Source organism: Folsomia candida, unplaced genomic scaffold (assembly GCF_002217175.1).
Source record: "Folsomia candida strain VU population unplaced genomic scaffold, ASM221717v1 Fcan01_Sc009, whole genome shotgun sequence".
NCBI lineage: Eukaryota > Metazoa > Arthropoda > Collembola > Entomobryomorpha > Isotomidae > Folsomia > Folsomia candida.
In genome coordinates, this window is record NW_019091201.1 from 3,711,328 (window position 1) to 3,733,217 (window position 21,890).

Below are 21,890 nucleotides of genomic sequence, written 5' to 3' on the forward strand. Positions count from 1 at the left end.
TACGTATTTAAAAACAATGCATGCATGCATGCAATACGACCACGACCACAAAACTTGCACCACGATACCAGATTCTGTAGCTGCATGTACTAAATTGGAAGGACGTTCAGTTTACCTGAATATACACACTTTTTGGAGACGATTGAAGTAAAAATAGCTCCAATCCTATTTTCCGTGTCCTCAAATTGGCTTCAGAAGAAGGTGATTCGAATGAATGAATTATTTTAAGGATCGGCTTAATGAATTGCATTTTAAGTTGCATAATAATTAATGCGTTGTGTTAATGCCGTCATTTTTTCATGAAAGGTTAGTTACATGTGTCCTCTCAAATTTGGTCTATTTTTCTATTTTGAGAGAGGTACAGATCAAGGAGTGGGCAAAATTTGGACATGTTTTTTTATTATTCCAAATCTTAAAAATTAATTAATTAATTAAACGAATTAAAATGAATGCAATGCTATTAACTGCTTTATGATAAGCGTCATTAAATTAATTCATATTTTTTCCCTTCTTATCAAGCAAATGACAAGGTGTAGGTATGTATATAAAGCAGTGCATGTACTAGTTTGTCGTACACCTTCATCTACTTAACGATGCAATTTAAATTGTTTTTCTTTACAAATGTACAACACAATTAATTTTGAGATGTTGATGAATAACTCTGAAATAGTTTATCTGTATTTGAGAACTGTTAAATACATGTGAGGTACCGCATATTTTTACACACGTCAAAAATTTTATGCACAAAAAAATTATCTCTTTAATATTTTATGTCATGTCAATGTTTCATATTTTATGGAACGACATTGTTAACTGTAATAAATGTAATGTAATTTTCTTTTGAGGGACCAATAAAATCTGAATGGACGTGTCGACCTCTGAAAAATTTAGTGTTTTAAGACAAATATATCTGCATTTTATTAATATTATGTACATACGTACATACACATACTTCCGGTTAGCGTCATCTTCTTCTCCTCCTCCTATAATTAATTGTTGAAGTGAAAAATCGTACTAATTTTTCTACTATTTAAGGTAATTAACGCAAGGCAGCAATGTCCAAAGTAAGGACGACATACATATTTATTTTTCGACATAAAAATAATACCTTAGTCCTCGCGTGCTACCTGTGTCACTCATTCACTCACTTATTAAAAGAATCAACTATTTCCCAAAAGTTTAGCAGCTATAAGTGTCGTAAAAATAAATAGTATTATAATATTTCAACCATGTACATACATACACAAATAGCACACGTTTTCATAATTATTTCACTCTTGCCAAATACTTGAGAAGAAGATGATTGGGTCAAATTGGAAGAGTCAATGAATGGGACGTGATGTCGTTGCCTTTTTTATTACTACTTTGCTTGCTTGCTTACTATTTATTCTTAGCCGGAGGATGTGAGCAGATGAGCAAAAGTGGACTTGATTAGTTGACATTATTGACCTCCCATTTCCCTAATTTGCATACGAGTTAAATGTCAAATGTTGCAAAGTTAGATATTTATTTGCACAAACTTTACATAATCTGCAGATATGGAAGAGAATCATCCTCTCACTTTTACTGTCTTAGCTACACTCTAAATAAAGTTGGGGGAAAATTTTACATGATAAAAGTTAATAATCAACCTTGACTAAATTTTGTGTAAAATTTTTTGCAAATTTTGCACAAACTTATTTAGAGTGTACTCTCAAAGATCATCGTCATCTTCATTCATTTCGTGTATAAAGATGATACGGCAATTAAATAATCTGGTGAATGAACCAGAATTGTGTAAATGCTCGAAATGCATAAAGTTATCTTTGCAACAAAATGATGATGAAAATTCCCAAGATTTAAATACTCATCGGAAAAAAACTATGTCTATCTGCTCAAAAAAGGGTTGAAGTTGAACACCGCGACCACATTAATTATTTCTCAAACTCATCCAATGATCCAATCCATAGTTGATTTTGTAACATCGTAAATTGATTTCTAAATGTGAAGAGCATTTCAATTATTGACTCGTCTTCATTCATCACCTTCATTTCGTTTGATTCGTTGCTTTGTTTAAAACTCTTTATAGAATCATTCATTAGTCCTTAAATGTCATTTTCAATGTTATTTCATTTCATTTCACTGCTGCTGCAACTTGCATACTCCACAAAAATTAAACAATTGCTCAACTACCTCAATCAAGCAGATGGTTGCGTGCATGCATATTTATTTAGAATAGGTATTTATATGTAAGCAGTGGCCGCGGAAGGGTGAGGGCATCTGGGGACAATGTCCTCACGGTTGTTCGATGTCGGCATCATCTGCCCATCTTATATAAACCCCTGCCTACCCCCATCCTACAATGTTAATTTCCCCCAGCTTCCGCGGCCACTGGAAAAATTCAGGCTACTCTCAAATGTATGCACATGATGCAGTGGCCGCGGAAGGGTGAAGACAGAAGGACAATGTCCCCACGGTTATTCGATCTGCCCATGTTATATGAACCGATCCCTCCCCCATCCTACAATGTTAACGTCCCCACGCCTTCCGCGGCCACTGCTTATGCACATAAATTTTATGTAAGTCACTGCTTACAAACAATCACCGTACTTTTGCATACGTAGCTTTTGTACCTGTCAAAACTCACTTAAAACTAATTGCAGCAGGTAATTCGCTAATGAAAGGTTTGAAAATTGAATCTGATCTTGCACAACGGCTTCGTTGGTCATTTTCATTTCATTGTTGTCGTCTCGTCGTCATTAATTCCGCGATACATCTCTGTCATAGAGAGAGAGATTGAGAGTGGTGCACGTGGGGTCGTGATAGGTCGGGGTTAAGGTTGCCTATCTAAAAGTAAATTATAATACAATACAAAGCAACTTTAATTTGAAGTGATGCTCAGAATTAATTAATTAGTACGGTTGTTGTGCTATCAGGTAAAAAAAATGGGAGGGTAATGTGTTACATGAATAAGGTGAAGATGATCCAAGTGTCAGAAAAGAGATGATTTTTTTGGCAGGCAAGATTGACAGTTGAACTGTACGATTCAATTTGTAATAAATGCTGGACAAATGGATGGATGGATTGGCAAGTATTTAAAATAAGAATGTACTCAAAAACCTATAATGCAGCCTTATTTAGCCCGAGTCAGGTTGTTGTTATTAATTTTAGAGAGCTAATTTTTTTCGACAGATTTTGAGGAAACTTCTTTTATCTTTAGACAGATTTTGAGTAATTAACAAAAATTCTACAAATTTTAGGGAGACTATTATTTTTATTTTTCGAAAGATTTTAGAAAAACTATTTTTTTCGACAGATTTTAGGTAAACTATTTTTTTTAGCCCGAACCAGGGCTTATGTAATTGTCATGTCCGTCTGTCTGTCTGTGTGTCTGTCTGTCTGTCCGTCTGTCTTTCGATAACTCTCGAACGAGTTGACCGATTGACTTGAAATTTTTACCACATGCATATTGGACAAAGTTAGGAAACGAGTTCGAAGATGGGTGACATTAGTCCAGTGGTTGACCGGTGGGGGTCATCGGAGTGGGTGGGGTATTATGCACCAAAATTTCAAAATTGCCGTAGAAAGCTCAAATTTGGTACAAAGGTTGCTAATGGCTCCTAATGAAAGAATATGAAGTGAAATTGGAAAATTTGTCAACCGGAGGCACCCGAGGGGGTGACCCATACCGATTTTTCAAAATCATCCAATCGAGCTGAAATTTGGCATAGAGGCTGCTAATGGCCCCTAATGGAAGAATATGAAGTGAAATTGGTAAAATTTTCATCTAGAGGGACCCTATGGGGTGACCCCCACCGATTTTCAGAAATTAACATAGAAAGCTGAAATTTGGACCAGAGATCCATACTGCTTTTTCACGAAATAACATGAAGTTAAATATGAACAAAAATTAACCAGGTGGGCTAAAGAGACGACCTCCACTAGGAAGTAGTCAAGGGAAGGGATAGTAAATATTTTTTAGAATTTGGAGCGTAGTAATACGAAGGATTGATGGAAGAATAAGTGCAAAATAGTAGCACATAATTTCATAGAAAACTACTGACAAACATGGGTTTAGTAATCATTCCTGGTTCGGGCTAAGCAAAGCTGTACTGATAGGTTTTAATTTTTAGACAGATTTTAAGTAAACCATTTTTTATGGCTTTTCGACAGATTTTGCTCATTTTGGACCTTGATTCCCAATTTTGCGTATTCCACGTGTGTCCAAAATTTTAAGTCGATTGAATAAGTTTTACGAGCGTAACCAATAAATGAAAGATGGACAGACAGACAACCATGCCTGCTACATAAGCCTTGAGTCAGCCTAAAAACGACCAAATTTCTCATTTTCTACCACCTACTTAAGCACCTCACGAACTTGCGTAGCCCAAAAATATATCTATCCCAAGACACAATTAATCTCTAGCAAAATGGGACCAGTTCCTGTATTTTGAAACATGCAGCAGGATTACATCCACACGAAAACAAACTTTTTTCACAATGGATTCGAGACAATCTGCTATTTAACAGCACGTGTAAAATTGTTTTGTTGTATGAAATAAAATGTGACAAAAATGTGGGTTTGGTGTTTATCCGTATTCATTCTTCTTCTCTTTGATAATGGTTCAGCCTGCGTGCACTTGTCCGCAATGCAATCCAATCCACGATCTCAAAGATTCGTTTAAATGGTGACTTTTTGGCAATTTGTCGCATCGTATCGTATCCTGATTTGAAACGTATTTGTTTACCATTGACGGTGTAGTCAGTCAATTGCGGTAATTTCTCTTGTTTGGTAGGTAGCACATACATATCTACCTACTTATTTGGGCAGCAGCTGAATAAAATGACAATTTTTGTGTCGTAGCCGTCCCAATTTCAAAAGAAACGTAAATGTAAATAACTAGAGCAATCAATAGTACTAGAAATGTGCTTTTTCCCTTTAATGTGCGGCTTTTCGATGCTGTATCCGCTTGCTTAAATCTCTTCTCAAAGGTTTAAATGGTACATATAAATTCCCATTGCGAATTGAGAAGAAGTGACATCGCCTCATGAACAAACAATACATTTTCCTCTTCCTTGTGGCGAAAAGTTTGCCAAATTGCCAAATTAACAATGTCCACCCACCATCCGTCTGCGTAAGACGTCATCAATTTCATTTCCAGAATTTGTCTCGATTTCCGGGGAAAATCGTTGTGGGAATTTATAATGAGACTTTATTATTCGACAAGTTTTAATTAATTCTCATTTATTGATCTCACTTTTCCCACGTGGCAAATACATGTGGAAGCAAGGCTTATTTACCTGTCTAATTATAATTTCGGTCATGTTTCACTTTACCACATTTGACAACCAGAAGCATGTCTGTTTTTACAAAGGTGTATATATTGACGTTGTTTCAATCAACCAGTGGCCGTGGAAGCGTGGGGACATTAACATTGTGGGATAGGGGGAGGGAGGGGTTTACATAACATGGGGAGATCATGGGGACATCGAACAACCGTGGGGACATTGTCCCTCTGTCCCCACCCTTCCGCGGCCACTGCCCTCATCTCAACTGTACGCAAGGATTAGCCAAATCTCGGCACTCTGATTCTGAGTTTCTTTGTGCTTTCCACGTTTCCAGAGTAGTTTCTGTTTACTAATTTAGCCCGCATCCGGTTCCGTCTTTTGGGATCTTCTCCCAATCCACTTACTTTACTTAGCAGTGTGACTCGCCTGCTAACAAATGAAATACAGAGAAATGAAGTTAATGAGTTTTTGATTACTATTGACTGACCTGGTGCAGGCAGAGTTCAACTGCCGCAGAAGCACCACCAGCAGACCATGCTAAGCTAAATACAATTCAATCTTTGATTTTTCTCTGTAACTCATCATCTCCAAAGATTAATGTTCGCACGGTGAAATTAGCAATGTGCAAAAAATTGGCGAAAAAGAGTGAGAGTTCTGTAATCAATTTTCACTTTTCCTCCAACAAAAAAGCATCTAATGTGATACACAAACCGTCATAAATGACACGTCCGCATGAAAATATGCCATTGAGGAAAACGCAACTTGCATCTCACATCGATTTGCTTGGTATATGGTTCGGATGACCTAAATTCACCCGGCCGGTGAGGACAGGACGGTTGTCTGTCTAGTACATATATATTCTGTAAAAATCTCTATATTTAAGGTGACACTGATACATATGAGCTGAAAGGTTTTAGAGTTTGGCAGACCCAGGCGTGCATTATCTTGGTAACAAATCAGTAGATACTAATAAAAGGCAGCACACATAACCATGAGAAAATGGTCCAAGCTAAGCTCGACATATGCACAAATACTTTGTTGTGAACCTGTTAAAAAGGTAGTTACAATTAAAAGAGTACAAGAAAATTAAACTGCAACAGAGAACCATTTCACTAAAAAAGTATAAAGTGCATGTAGTTCTGCCTTGTTTTATCACTCAACCTGCCTGGAAAAAGAGACCATTTCATCTCCAGTGGCAGCGGAGGACAGAGGACAATGTTCCCAAGGTTGTTCGATGTCCCCATCATCTGCCCATGTTATACAAACCCCTCCCTCCCCTATCCTACAATGTTAATGTCCCCACACAGCTTCCGCGGCCACTGTCTCCAAACCACTACTTTTGTTTGGAAGCCCGTTGAATGTCGTAAATTCAACATCTCTTATAGGTAAAATCTACTACCCAGCCAGCCACTTTTTAACAAAGCAGTCTTTTACAAAAAAAGATCCATGGAGCGAGCGTATTTAGTAGATACACGCAATATTTACTCATTTATAACATGAGCCGCAATAAATTACGGGATATACCACGAACCACCTCGACCGACTTTTTTTTCATTTCAAACCGTTTGCATCATCCTTCTCGTCGCTTAAAAACTCGCACCCATTTATTATTAACTGTATGTACAGACAGTGGCCGCGGAAGCTGTGGGGACATCGGGGGACATTAACATTGCAGGATAGGGGAGGGAGGGGTTTATATGACATGGGGAGATGATGCGGACATCGAACAACCGTCGGGACATTGTCCCTCTGTTCTGTCCCCTTGAGCTTCCGCGGCCACTGAATACATATCAGCAAAATTTTCACCTGGTCTCCTTTTTCCATATAAGATTCTTAACACATCTCTCCTTTAAAAATTTATGGGGTAATAATTCATACCACGAAAGCATAAAGAGCAACCCGTGTTTTTTTACTCTGGTACTAAATTCGGACCAGAACAATGTATTAAAACGGGCAGACAAAAGGGATGTGTTAGACTGGAAACTCAATCAAAGTCGAACGTGAACGTGGTTGTCGTGAATGTGCAGGAATTCATCTGCTACAAGGATACATAGCATTTCAAAGAAAGTAGTAAGGAGCTACTACTAGTACTAACAAAAGCAAATAAAGTGGACAGATTTGTCCCAAGAGGGGAACAAGACAGGTTTTGGTTGTTTCGCCCAATTCAGAATAAATATATTTTCCTCGTCTTCTCTTCTCTCTCTCCTTGGACGTTTCAAACCAAGGACGGCGACATATACGATACGATGTATTTTTATGAAAAGTCGTCTTATATCCAGGGGCCGCGGAAGGGTGCGTGGGGACAGGGGGACAATGTCCCCACGGGTTTTTGATGTCTTCACTATCTGTCCATGTCATATAAACCCGTTCCATCCCTACAATGTGTCCCCACGGCTTCCGCGGCCACTGGGAGGATTCAGGCTACTCATGTACGTACATGATGCAATGACCGCGGAACCGTGACGATAGAGGGACAATGCCCCCACAGTCATCTGCCCATTTTATACACACTCCACCCTCCCCTATCCTCCAATGTTAATGTCCCCCCACCTTCCGCGGTCACTGTTTATCTCCACGTATAAAGTTGTCCTGTCCAGTCCAGACTCCACCCGGGTTGAGTTGACTATAAAATGGGTCCATAACAACAACAAAACTTGACGAACTGGTCCTTTTTCCGTGTAAAAGTGACCCTCTTACTCCAGCAGGTTTTGTTTGCCTCATCATTGTCCGGCCGGACTCCAATTTCATAACAATAACAACAACCATGCCATGATAATGCAATCTTCTATGTAGAATGACGCTTGGCTAGACACGAACGATCCTACTTTTTTGTGGTTCATCTGGGATTTTAAAAAAGCAGAGAGGATTTCCCCAAACTAAAAAGTTTCAGAATTATCTCGCCCATTTCATCTCTTGGCAAACCGTAAAGTAAAGAAAGGAAAAGTTATTGATTATCCATTTACTTGCAAGAAGAAAAAAAGACAAAGTTTTTACAAGTTTCCAGTCGAGTGTAAGTAAATCTCAATTTTTTTTTGGCCGCGTTACACAATCCAATTACGGAAAATAGAGTGTCTGCTAATAACGCGGTGAGAGAAAACCTTGTTTGTTTTTTATTAGGGATGCACAGTGGCCGCGGAAGCCGTGGGGACATTAACATTGTAGGATAGGGAAGGGAGGGGTTTATATAACATGGGGAGATGATGCGGACATCGAACAACCGTGGGGACATTGTCCCTATGAACGCTTCCGTGGCCACTGCATTATTATTATTTGCTTACATACATACACATTGTTGAAACCCAATAAACCTTTAAGGCCTTTGCAACAATTACTGATTAGTGACATAACTTGTGTACATACGCGAATTCATAATGAGTCCATAGATATCTACATAAGTAGCTAGGAGGACCCCAAAATTCAGCCTTGTCTTCCTGTCAATCTTATCAATATCGTAGGCACGATTACATGATTTTTACATGTAGGCAGCTTCCTCACCCCTGTGCTGACTTACATAAAGAAATTGATACGGCGGTGCCAAAAGTCTATTATTTATTTGAGATCTTAAACACCAACCAACCAACTATTAATCAGAGCCGTGTCACTCGTGGAACAGAATACGAATACGTAATAAGAGAGATATTGCAGTGGCCGCGGAAGCCGTGGGGACGTTAACATTGTAGGATAGGGGAGGCAGGGGCTTATATAAGATGGGGAGATGATGCGGACATTGGTCGAACAACCGTGGGGACATTGTCCCTCTGTCCTTCCGCGGCCCCTGATTACAAGAGAGAAAGGGGTGTATTATTGATCATCACCGTGGTTTGTGCATGCAGTGATCTATAAGTGTAAGGTCAGCCTTGACAAATAAGTGGAGATTGACTATTGACGAAAACGAGTTGCTCTTGGATTTAGTAGTGCTGATTGTTGTGTTATGTTAACTCTGTAACAATACAATATCTACAATGTCTACTTTTGTCATGATGTAACCAAATTTATTTGCGGACATGACAGCACAGTTCTTGGTTAACAATTATACAATTTTAGTATTATTGTCTCTCTCTCTCTGGTCAATATAAACAAGAACAAAACGACGTGAGAGAGCACAGGCGACCTTCCATTTCATGAGGAGGAGGTGGAGTAAGTGGACTCAAGGGATGGATGGATGGAGGATGATAATAATAATGGAAAGTAGTGCTGGTTTTGGTTTTGGTTTGATTTTACCATTTATTATTTATTTATGGCAGATCATGCCTTCTTGTCCCTGCTGCAGCAAGTACCTACGTGCATACATACAAGTAAATACTTACTTACTTATCTATTGCGGCGGATGGGTAAATAGATAAAAGTGGTGGAAGTAGTGGAGACGTCGCCGTGTGGACTTGGTTTTAGTAAGAAATTCATACTAAGGATTGGATTGGATGTGTCGATGTCAGTCCTGCGACTCTTGTCAAGAGTCAAGGGACGACGACGTCGACTAAAAGTTTGTTAAGCTGAGGAGGAGCTGTGTGTCATTATTAATACGATTTTCCTTGGTTTGTTCAGTAGGTAGGTTGGTTGGAAAATGCAATTAATAAGGATCCATGTCATCGTCACACAAGTCCCTCTGCAGGGAGCATGCAGTACGCAACGGTCAAGCTGTATGTAATGCAACAAAAAACGTCACTGTCACAAGGACGAAATGCCTCCGGGGTGTAGAGTAGCTTCATGCAATGACATGCCAAACTTTTGTTTCTCTTAATTGAAATCTGGGAGAATATTATGTCGAAGGTCTCATTTTTTTGGATGCATTTTCATAAATTACTGTATTTCATAAATTGCATGCCCCCAAATTTTGCAACAAATTTTGCAACACCGTACCAGAATCTTCGAATTTATTATTTACACTTTTTTTATATTTTTAAGGAACGGATCTTAACTTGAACAATAATTTACTTCATTTCGAAAATGAATACGATACACACTGCCATATTTGTCCATATTTTTTCAAGTAGCTTTTATGTATGTACATACATACAAATCAATGACACTGGACCGGACTGGACTGACTGATCCCACTTTAGGACTTTTCCTTATTAGTTGGCAACTTATTCATCCAAACGGACAGTGAAGAAAGACCATTTGTCACTTTTGCAGCAGGACTTACTTATTTACAGAAGAAGAATCACGAAATGATGGATGAACTATCATGCTCCTACTTCGTGACTTTTCTCATCTCTCTTCTCTCCCTTTTGTCGAGCAGGGATGAAATAGGCACGATTTTCTGACCAAACAAACAAACCTTAAAACATTACATCTTCCAAAAATCTTTAAATGGATTTGGATGGACAAGGCTTTTACATAAGCCCAGCCCGGCCAGAAATTCTATCCCAAAATTCACGGTCAGCTAAGCGTCGTCCCAATAAAAACAGAAACAAAATATGAAATATGAAACAAATTTTATTGTTATAAATCCACACAAACGTGTGAAGTCATCTTCTTACGCAAGGTCGTCTTTGTCCTGGAGAAAGAAAATCTGTGTATGTACATAAAATTAAAGGGACCCATCCACAAGGTCGCCTAAACGTACCCAATAACCCCCAAAAACCTCTGTATGAAAGGGAAACTAACGCATTATCTCATCTCATCTCATCTGAAGGGTTACTTACAAAAGTAGTCCTAGACATGCGTTGAACTCGTGTAGATGAAAGGGAAAGGGTATAAAATAAAAGGGGTTGAAGGTTAACGGGTTAATAAGTGTCCATGATTTTGGGGATACCCTTCTGTCACACCCTTCAAGGTCGTCACAGGTACATATTTGTCGGTTCACTTACTGACAACTTTAATTAAACCACGCCTGGAATGACTCCACTCTGCTCCGGCGTGTACAGATGCATGTATGCAAAATTTTTGCACGCAAAAAATTTGCACATTATACGCATAATATACATACATATGGGTACTAGATTGCTAAATTATCACAATTAATTTTTATTGGTGTTATTGTTACTTCACGATTTATTGATGTTTTTGCCCAAAGCAAATTAGATAATAATACGGTAGTTGCGTATTGACATATGTACGTATGCAATAATTTCAGTAATAATAACATAGCAAAAGTTGGGATAACTGACGTTAACTTTGCCATGAGGACTACCTCACTACTATTGACGACGACGATTATCTGTATTATTAAGCAACCTGGGAAATTGACAGTCCAGGTGAAGGTGAAAAAATCACGCAACTAGTTGCAAATATTTGTAAATATGTACCTGCTAAAATTCCCTTGCTTACACACATTTCAAATAATTTCAATATTCTTCTTATGATTATTTTGACCATGAACGACATTAAAAATTTGTGACAGCACAGCTCAACAAATTGCATCACATCTTGAGAGAATTTAAGTTCACAATAATCACACCACCCACTCTCTTAAAACAGAGAATGCAATTAATGAGTGATGCAAATTAGTTTATCACCATTGTACTTTGTTCCACATAAAAACCATACTTGTTGAGTTGTTGTTTATCTTTTTATGTGTGGATCTAATACATTCGTACAAATGACGCAAATTACAAACAAGGAGCATCTCGAGTCTGTATGTGGCTCGACGTGAGCTCGTATTTATGTATCAAGTGAATAAGGTTTAGTAGATAGTGTTGGTTGGAGAAAGGAATTTTTATTGAGGAGCAATAATAAGGCCCTTATTCCATTATTAGTCGGTTTTATTCATTCATAAAATTTGGTCTGATTACGCAGCAGCTCTCTTTACACGGCACATGCTCTCTAAATCAAAGTAAATGTTTGCCAACCAACCAACATACATATGTAACATGCACAAAAAATAATGAGATGAAACTAATGACGTGACGTTGCACGTGTAGAATGGAACCGGACTTTTGCTGCTATCATAAAAAATGTGTAATTTACAGACTCCCAATAATTCAAAGAATTGACACCTGAATATGCAAAAGACAGAAAATCATGTAAATTCAATAACATCCTGGTACAAGAAAGGTGTATAAAGTGTGCAAAATTTTTGCACCTCAAAATCCGCAACAAATTGCTCTCTTTGCAAAAAAAGAACCATGTTTCTCATCTTTCTTATGTACATGCATGTTACAGCTTTGTTAATATTAACTACTGATATCGTAATTTATTAATTAAGAAATGTATGCATGTATAACGCTTGCAAAAATTTTGCACCTAAAATCCGCAACAAATTGCTCTCTTCGCAAAAACAAGAACAACCGTGTTTCTCATCTTTCTTACATATGTACATACATGACTTACACCATTGTCAATACGTATTAACGTTTCGCCACTTATCGTAACTCGTTAATTACTTAATTCACACTACTATAATCCGATACAGAAGCATTAATTGCTTCTCTCATTAATTACTTAGCACAGAAACTTAGCCATCACCAAGTTTGTAGGTAATTACACTCGTGTTCTTGTAACAGAATCAGGTAATAGATTTAGTGCGTTACATTACTTACATTACTTATTACACTCCGTAAAGGTATCCACACCAATTTATGTAAGTAAGGATAACCTTGACTTAATGAAGAAATGGTGATACATACGTGTCTCTGTACTACATATTTGCACCTGTACATACAGATTTGTGACTACTTATGTATGTACGTACTTTTGCTCGTATATGGTCAGATTTGTGGCGATTTGAGGTGTTCAAATTAGATAGATATGCGTGTGAGACAAGTATGAAAAATATTGTTAACACGAGTCTTACATTTCCAAGCTTATAAGTTTGGTTGACAAGCATGCATAAAATTAGTCCAACATTTTAAATTTATTTCGCATAAAATATATTTTGCACTCCCAAAAAATACATGTGCAAAAATTTACATAAATTTACATAATGCAGTTCCGACAGGATTATACTTCATTCGTTAGCTGATTAGTTGATTAGCACTCAACAGTGACAAAGAACAGGTAGGCAGCAAAATTCCATTACAAATAAAATGTGCCTTACCTACTTGAAAATAGAGGCGTATCAAGTCAGTTATTCTACGTAACATATACACAAATATCGATATCAAATTGATAAGAAGGGGCGAATTAGAGGTAAATAAACCACATCGAACGACTTAATTACTTCCAGGAGTGAGTGAGGTGGCAATAAACATATCTATGTACGTACATATGTAAATATACTCTCGATTTCTTACCTATACGGCACAACAATCGTCTGATACAAGTGCTCACCATGCAGCAACAATGCACAAGAATGTGAGCATATGTATTACGCACCACCATACCATTCATTTTAAGGTCACACCACTAAAAGTAAAAATGCATCCATCCATTGCAAAATGCAGGCTAAATAAAACCTCACCAAGACAAAGGCAATAATATAATCCATAACCAACCACATTTGCCAATCCAATCTAACTCTTGCCTGAATCAGGATCGTTCAAGGTTTTTATTAAATATCAAATATCAATTGGATCAATTGCATTCATTCATTCATTCCAAATTTACTCACTTCCGCAATACACATGTAATATCGACAAAAAAGTAAATAATATTAATAACCATTCAGTTTTATGTTATGCTTAAACACCTTTTTACACGTCTACCTGTGTAGATTAGGATAAAAACCAAAACCAAAACAGTCGATTAAATGGAACAATGCATTAAAATGTGGGTGTGATATTTATTTAATAAGAAAAGTAACTGATTTTAAGCCCTGTAATTTATAATGATACTCTTCTGCAAGATAAGAACATATACATTTCAGTAAGTCTCATTTTTTTATGTATGTAGGAGGCAAATTCTTAGAAGTTCTTATTATGAGATGCAGCAATTGAGCGATTTTTATTGCACATTCTTCAATAAAAAGTTGCTCCTTTTAAGAAAAATTGGTATGTGGTCAGTTAAGTAAATATGTTACTTTTTAGCTGCTCATAAATTATCTACATTCACTGCAATGCAAGTTTAATGGGTTTGAATTAATTAATGCTTTTGGTCAATGCAGGAAGCATATTTTTATTCCTTACATATGTAAATATTATTCGCAAATTTGCATGCTCCAGAAATCACAAAATATGAACGAATTTTCACGCTGTTTTTTAATCCTCACAAAAATCTTGCTTAAAATTGCATACAGATGTTTCAACTACAAAAAAAAAAAACTGTTAACGGATGATTAGAATATGTAACTCTTGATGCAACAACATCTCCCAAATCATAAATTACACAAAGATGCCGGAAGAACTTTTCTTCTTCTCTTCAAGTTAGTTACCGACTGCGCAAAGATTAAAAAAGTCGAACCGGATGAAAAGTCAAGTCAAAGTCTACGAATTTCTAAACGGACAAAAATTATCGCTGCATTTACTTTCATTTCAACAATAATAACATAAAAAAAAATCTCAGCCTGGGTTCATAAACTTTTACAAGTTTTTACTATGTACCCTCGCTCGGACACTCAGGAGGAGAGTACGCCAACCTGATAATGACAGATCTTGATGTCCTTTGGATATATGGTAGTAGCCCTTCTGAAAGTAAAAAGTGTGAAGCGGTTTGATGCCATGGCCCAATTTACGCCCGTCACACCCCTTTGAAGGTGCGCCCGATGCCAAACTAGCTGCACTAAAAAATTCGCCAAAAATCCAATTTTGTTCGGATTTTCATAATAATTATGTATTTGTGATCCCAGATAGTCCCTTTATCATATTCAGTTGCAAAATTAACTTTTCAGAAATTTTCAATATTTTCGAATATTTCCTGAAAAGGGCATGGCTTGAAAAAATTCAAAATTCCAAAAAAATTCAGATTGATATCTGATATGATAAAGCAACTATGTGGGATCATAAATATGTAACTATTATGAAAATCCGAACAAAATTGGATTTTTGGCGAATTTTTTAGTGCAGCTAGTTTGGCATCGGGCGCGCCTTCAAAGGGGTGTGACGGGCGTAAATTGGGCCATGGCATCAAACCGCTTCACACTTTTTGCTTTCAGAGGGGGTACTACCGTATATCCAAAGGACATCAAGATCTGTCATTATCAGGTTGGCGTACTCTCCTCCTCAGACGGACATCATCAGACATCATAATAATCATAATACTTTACGTTTCTTAACGGGATTTTTATTTTATTTTTCTCGTTCCAAAAAACAAAATCTAACTTATTTATTACGACTTTTAAACTTGCATCATTTTCATTTCTTCTTGCCACTTCATTTCCATTCCTATTATTTTGTGTACAATGGGCACTTCTTTTTTACCTGTTGCTTAAGATCATGAATAACTGGAGGTGCATACACATCTCCATTTTCTTAACAAAAATACGTGAAAAAAATCCTTCTACAACGAGATTCAAACGTTATCTGGTTAATTACGCCAAGCCCCAAAAGAAGAATCGAGTCGAAAGTAAACGCATTTTCGTGTCGTAGTGAGATTCGAGATTACATTGTTTCAAGGGCTTTAATCAAATTACATTGGATCAAGTCAACTCAATTTTATAGAAAAAAAGTAAAGTGAGCGTTACTTCAAGTTCAGCTGAATTATTTTGTTTCTTTCAACGCAATCTTGAAGCGAAGAAAAAAAACGTTACGGACGAAAAGGTGGGGATCGAAGTAGACGGATGGGCTGTGCATCAATGTTTCGGGTGGAAGTGACCAAACCACGTGCAAGAAATAACGGGAAGAAGAAAGAGGTTTCTTGCAGGGAAATATTTTGGCCTGGGAGAAATGCAGGGCGCAAGAAAATACGCCGCGGCGCTATACTTCGTACGGCGCGTGGCTGAATGGCGCTTATTTTCGCACTTTCTTGCAGTTTCTTGCACCTCGCATTTCTTGCGTTTCATTCTTTGCCGTGCAAAATTTTTCATCTTATAATAAACAAATATATTTCGAGTTGATACTTTTATTATTTACGGCATCAAATTTTTACATATTTACAAATTCTATTCGAATTTCGTAAGAAACGAATCGCTGCAGAATCGAAATTTAGTTTTACAATTATGAAAAAACTTCGTGCATATATTTTGCGTTTCTTGCTTTGTAATGTAGCAAACCATCAAAATACGAAACCCTGGTGCGTCTATATGTACGTAATAATCTACGCGATTCGATGTAAAAAGCACATATAATAAAATGTACCAAGTTTGAAATCCCGATCATTTACGTGGATGGATGAAGACGAATCTCTCTCTCTCAAGTTTTGACTGACTGACTGACTCTCGCAGCTTGAAGCTTCTTCCCCACAAGACATGTGTACTACATCCACACGAGTCATAATAATTTGCATTATAAAACTTTATTATTATGTCACGGTTTACATTGTACGATTACACCGGTTTAGATTGTACGGCTCGAGTGTATTCTGTACTACACGCCGTTATGCCTCAGATTCACATCTCACTCAATCAATTGGACAGGCCGAATGTTAATCTCTGAAGCTTTTTGTATGTACCATTTCTATTAATTGTGCGGTTCATGTGAATTGTAAAAATACAAAAAAATTGTACAAATTCTGGGAAATTTTTAGTCTCAATTCAGAATTCAGAATTTTTTTGTCATCTCATTGAATATACCTTGAAAAATTAAAGTTTAAGCTGTATGTATCTTGAATTTTTCTTAATTGTGCGGTTGATGAAAATTGTAAAAATGTGTAAAATACATCAAAATTCTATAAATTCTGGGAAATTTTTCGTCTCAATGTTCGGAATTTTAGTTTGTCATCGCATTTCATTGAATATTTGTACGTGAAAAATTAGAGTTTTGTGTTAGTATTGTAGATATGAAATTTTATACCCTTTTTCATAAATTCCTATTAATTGCGCTGTTCATGAAAATTGTACAAATTCTGAGAAATTTTTCGTCTCAACGTTACCAATTTTTGCTAGTCATCTCATTGAACATTAATGTTTTGTGTCTGTGTGGATACGAAATTTCATGAAATTGAGTAAAATTATGCAACTTTTGCCTAATTTTTTGCATAAGGGACATGTAGCTGTCAACTCATTACTGTCACTTCATTCAAATTGGAAGGGATGAGGTTCCCTGTCACAATTTGACCAAAATATGGAAACAGCATGAATTAAAGAACACGTTTCTGTATCACTCATTCTGAATCAGAATCTGATTATCAGATTGTATTTTACACCAACTAAATTTGTTACTGGTTCTAATTCTGTTTACATTTTTTAGTCCATATGCGTTTCGAATTTAATAACTTAACCAGATTACATACAAGATTACATACAGATTCATGCCGAGATGCTACGACACAATTTGACATTTTGACTAACTTATCTCCCTCACATAAATACGTTCTTGTTTTTAATGCAGATAAGGCAAGCACGACTCTCACAGGTGCATTGTGCACACTTTTGGGATAAAAATGGGATAAAAATAGGTTATTCTATCCACCACAATTACGCATACATACTCATAATTCTGCGCAATGTTATTATTGTGTAAGCCAAGCCACACTATCAACAACAACAACACACATACACACAGAGATCACCCCTATTTTTACCATTTTTGCTGCACGACAAACTTTAAGTGGATCTTGCAAAAAAATTGGTGGGTGCATTATCATCATTTCTTCCCATGCTCCCAAATTTCAGTCGTCGTCCTGTTCCAAGAATTTTTTTATCCTGGTCTCATAATGCGTCTCTTTTACGCATTATGTCAGAAAATCATAGCAAAAACGCACCGTCTCCCACAATCAGCAGCTCATGTAGCCATTGATAAAATAAAGTTGCTGCATGATTCCGTGGTTTGGTTGTCTGGGCCTCGTCTCGACTTTATTTCCACAAATGAAGCCCAGCCAAAAAAACCATGATAAAAATCCATCCATCCAGCAGAGATGATATATAATAACAAGGTTTGATTAGTGATCATCATTACGATACGAGAAGACGAAGAAGGTGGTGGTGGTAGCATATCGTGCCATGATTTGATGTCAAATGGTGGTGTTACTCTGTGCCAGAGGAAGGATTTGTGGATTATAAAATGCTGAAAAATAATCTCACATAGATAGAAGAAAATTCGTATAATAAACCAAGCCAAGCCAAGCCAAGCAGCTCTTATTGCCAACACATCTTATGCATTAGTGCACATATATGCACATCATGCCTTCCTTCATGCACTGGCTGGTCTGGTGCATGTGTTATTTCGTAACATTTTTAAAACCTGTCCTGTATTAAGCGAGACGTTGAAAGAAAAGCAAAACTGTTTCGTCGCAAGTTTACAAGTTGGGCAGATAAACCACAGATAAACCAAAAAGCTTGGTTCGACTATGTTTCGTTAGTTGGGCTTGTCGTGCATCATATCATACAGAACTTCTTGTACATAGTTGGTTGGTCAGTGGCCGCGGAAGCTGGGGGGACATTACAATTGTAGGATGGGGGAGGGAGGGGTTTATACAAGATGGGGAGATGATGCGGACATCGAACAACCGTGGGGACATTGCCCCTCTGTCCCCTCACGCTTCCGCGGCGACTGGTTGATTCGTTGGTTAGTCTGTGATCTAGACCAGGTATCGATACGTGGAGTGGACTCGCTTTAAATAAAATGTACACAAAAATAAATTCGTAGAAATAAATATCTAATGAAACCGGATTTGTTCACGATGTTTACCTTCAATCAAAGGTATGTATGCATCCAGTCGAAAATGTCCATAATGAACTCACTGAATGTGGTTTGGTTTGTGATTTTTACATATTTGGTTGATCCTGGTGGTGCAATGCAATGCAATGCCAAAAATATGTGAGTAAGATGACTTGGTCTTGGTTGATTGATGCCATCGAATTTTGTGTGGTGCTAGACTGAGACGCAATCAGAGACCAATTTGTTTAGCATGATACCTGGACGAACAGGTCAGATTTTGGCTATTTTATTGATCAGACAGAGATGATTTTTTATTCGTATAGCAGAGCACTGCCTGCCCAATAATTCATCCTCGTCATTCAGTTCATTTCGTGTGTGGGGATATGCACGTCATAAATTTTTGACAATTTAATGGCATTAAGAGCTACGACGTGTCCTACAGATATTTTCCCTTGGGGTCAACTCCCCACTGAAGTTGGTTCCTTTACTGGAAGTGAATTTAATGGGAAAGGAAGCGACTCTACATAAGTAAAAGTGCATTTCCAGCCAGCTAGTAGATTTTTTTATCCAGTTGGTGAATCACCCATCCGTAAAAATAACCTCTTCTCACAATTCGGCTAATCATTTTGCATAAATTTTGTGAATTTTCGCAAAATTTCATGAAATGGAGCTTGTAACTTCTACCCAAATTCGGATGAGTCAAATTTATTGTCCAGTTAAAAGTGCATCTCTCCAGCTAGTCGATTTTCTTACTTGGAGGATCACCCATTCCGTAAAAATAGCCTCACAATTCGCCTAATTCTGCCCCAATCATTTTGCATAAATGTGAAATTTTCGCAAATTTCATGACATGAAACTCATACAAGTCAAGTGAATCTATTTATTCAGTCCCTTTTCAATTCCACCTCTGCTTTCTGGTCCTGCATGCTAAATAAAATTCTCATCTCGTCTCTCTCTCGTCTCCAGAGTATAAAACCCCGACTGTATACATAGTTGAGAGCCTCGAGGAATCGAGAACCGACGGACGAGGACTGACTTTGACTAAAACATCAATTTCATTCCGTATGGAAAGAAATACAAGCAGCAGCCTTCCAGCAACCACCACCACAATCCCCCCGAAGAAAGAATGAGCTCTGAGGAGAGATATCCAACAAGTTTCTCCCGATCTCATTCCTCCTCCTTATCATCCATCCATCCTTACTTACTCTTCTCGTCGTATTAAAGAAATGGGATGCAATTCGGGCAGGGATGACCAAAATATTTTGGAAAAATGCACCATTTTCAGCTCCGTTCGGGTGTTACACCCACGAAAAGACGAAAATCTACGTGGAGAAGGCAACAGTCGCACGAAAATAGGGGTTTGTCAAGATATTAACTTTTTATCCCAGTAAAAATACATTGTTTTAACGATTTAAAAAAATGCAGTATTTCGACGCCGATAAAAAGTTAATTTTTTCACAAAACTTCACAAAATAATTTTCATAACACTTCTGCTTTCTCCACGTAGATCGCCTTTTCGTGGGTGTAACACCCCCAGAAATCTCAACCCTGGCGTCAAACCTCTTCATTTTTCCAAAATAATTTCCCCACCCCTGAATCCTTCAGTAAAGTAACAAAGTGGAGAAAAACTCATCTATCCGTCTCACTCAAGTTAAAGCCAAACACCCAAAACTACCAGGACCGACATAATAAGTAACAACAATACCTTTTGCTCCTTCATTCCATACAGTAGGAAAAAGTCTGTCTGTCTTAAATTCATTCTCATCTTCTCAGTATCTCAGTCAGTAGTTTAGTTAGTTGGTTTGGTTAAAAAGATACGTCCTTAACATTACAGCTACACTAAAAACACGTTATTGGGATGCGCTGCGCTCTAAAATCCACATCTATCTCTCATGTTCTAGTAGAGATGAGAATAGGCAAGGATAGCTCAGAACGAACAGATTCAGCACACACAAAACCAAACCAAGTTTGCTATTACTAACTTCTAGAAGCGAGAATTTCGTGTAACAGAAAATGTTGATGCTCAAGCTGGAAGGAAAGTGAGTGAGAAGCTCAGTCGAGTTGAGGCAACCCTTCAACGCTCACCTCGCTCACAATTTTCTGCATTTTCTTCTCTCGCAAAATCGTATCTCAAGTAAGTCAAAGTTGAAAAGACGTTGAGTTTTTGGCCCATCTCAAAAAATATTTACAAGTCAAGAGTCTTTTTGTAAACAGATTTTAATTTAAGTGTGGGGAAGTTTGCAGCATTTATTGTTGAATTTAAAAGGTGTGTGACATTGCCCTCTAATTGAGGACGAGGATTAAAAGATAGCGAAAATATTCGCAATTCTCTCGTCTCCTTAATTGGTTTGTTTCGGGGACAAAAGTGGAAAAGTGGTGTGGAAAACCCGAGATTTGCAGTGAAGTGGATGGGAAATAGAGCATATCCATCAATTTCATCCATCCATACGGAATTTTGCTCTGGAAGGATCGGATTATATCATTCCACCGAATCGTGTACGTTCTGTTCAATAAATAAATTATTGTGTGATTCATAATAAATACATGACTTTGAATTCAACACTTGAGGTGATTGAGAACTTTTGATGGTTATTTTGCGATATGTATATATTCAAATTTAAACATGCCAAGCAGTCTAATCTAGTTTTTATTTTCAATGCAAAAATTTTGGTATCTTCAACAGCTTGTTAAATAATAGAGATATATATAAATTTATATCGAGCTATATACATTTTACAAGCGTTCTTTTTCCCCTGCCTGCATCCTTTTTTTTACCAGGACAAAGTCAAGTGGACAATTTAATGTTGTTAATAATATTTGGTAAAGTAAAATATACTTAAATTCGTTCAGGTTTTATCTGTGCAATACGTATTTATTTATTCGATTGGTGATGATTACTGATTGGTTAATACGGTGCGAATTATTAGTCGTGTGGTGTTTTATTAGTGGAGTGACAACAGCGGTCAAGGGAAGAACATTATTATTTTTTGTCTTTGTTCCTTTTTTACGACTAATCAGTAATATTTACTTATCAGAGGCATATTTTCCTAA

General features: G+C 37.2%; 1 protein-coding gene across 2 annotated transcripts in view; it reads left to right on the top strand.

Annotated features, from left to right (window-relative positions):
* The window catches only part of LOC110854402 (terminal nucleotidyltransferase 5C), a 77,721-nt gene that overhangs the window by 27,217 nt on the left and 28,614 nt on the right, over nucleotides 1-21,890 (top strand). Inside the window, exon 1 of one of the 2 annotated variants that reach the window (XM_022102840.2) lies at nucleotides 20,857-21,335. The exons of the other annotated variant lie outside the window; for it this stretch is intronic. The gene's annotated coding sequence lies outside the window, so the exon portion shown is untranslated. Of the gene's footprint in view, nucleotides 1-20,856; nucleotides 21,336-21,890 lie in introns of those variants that run through there. 2 annotated transcript variants of the gene reach the window in all.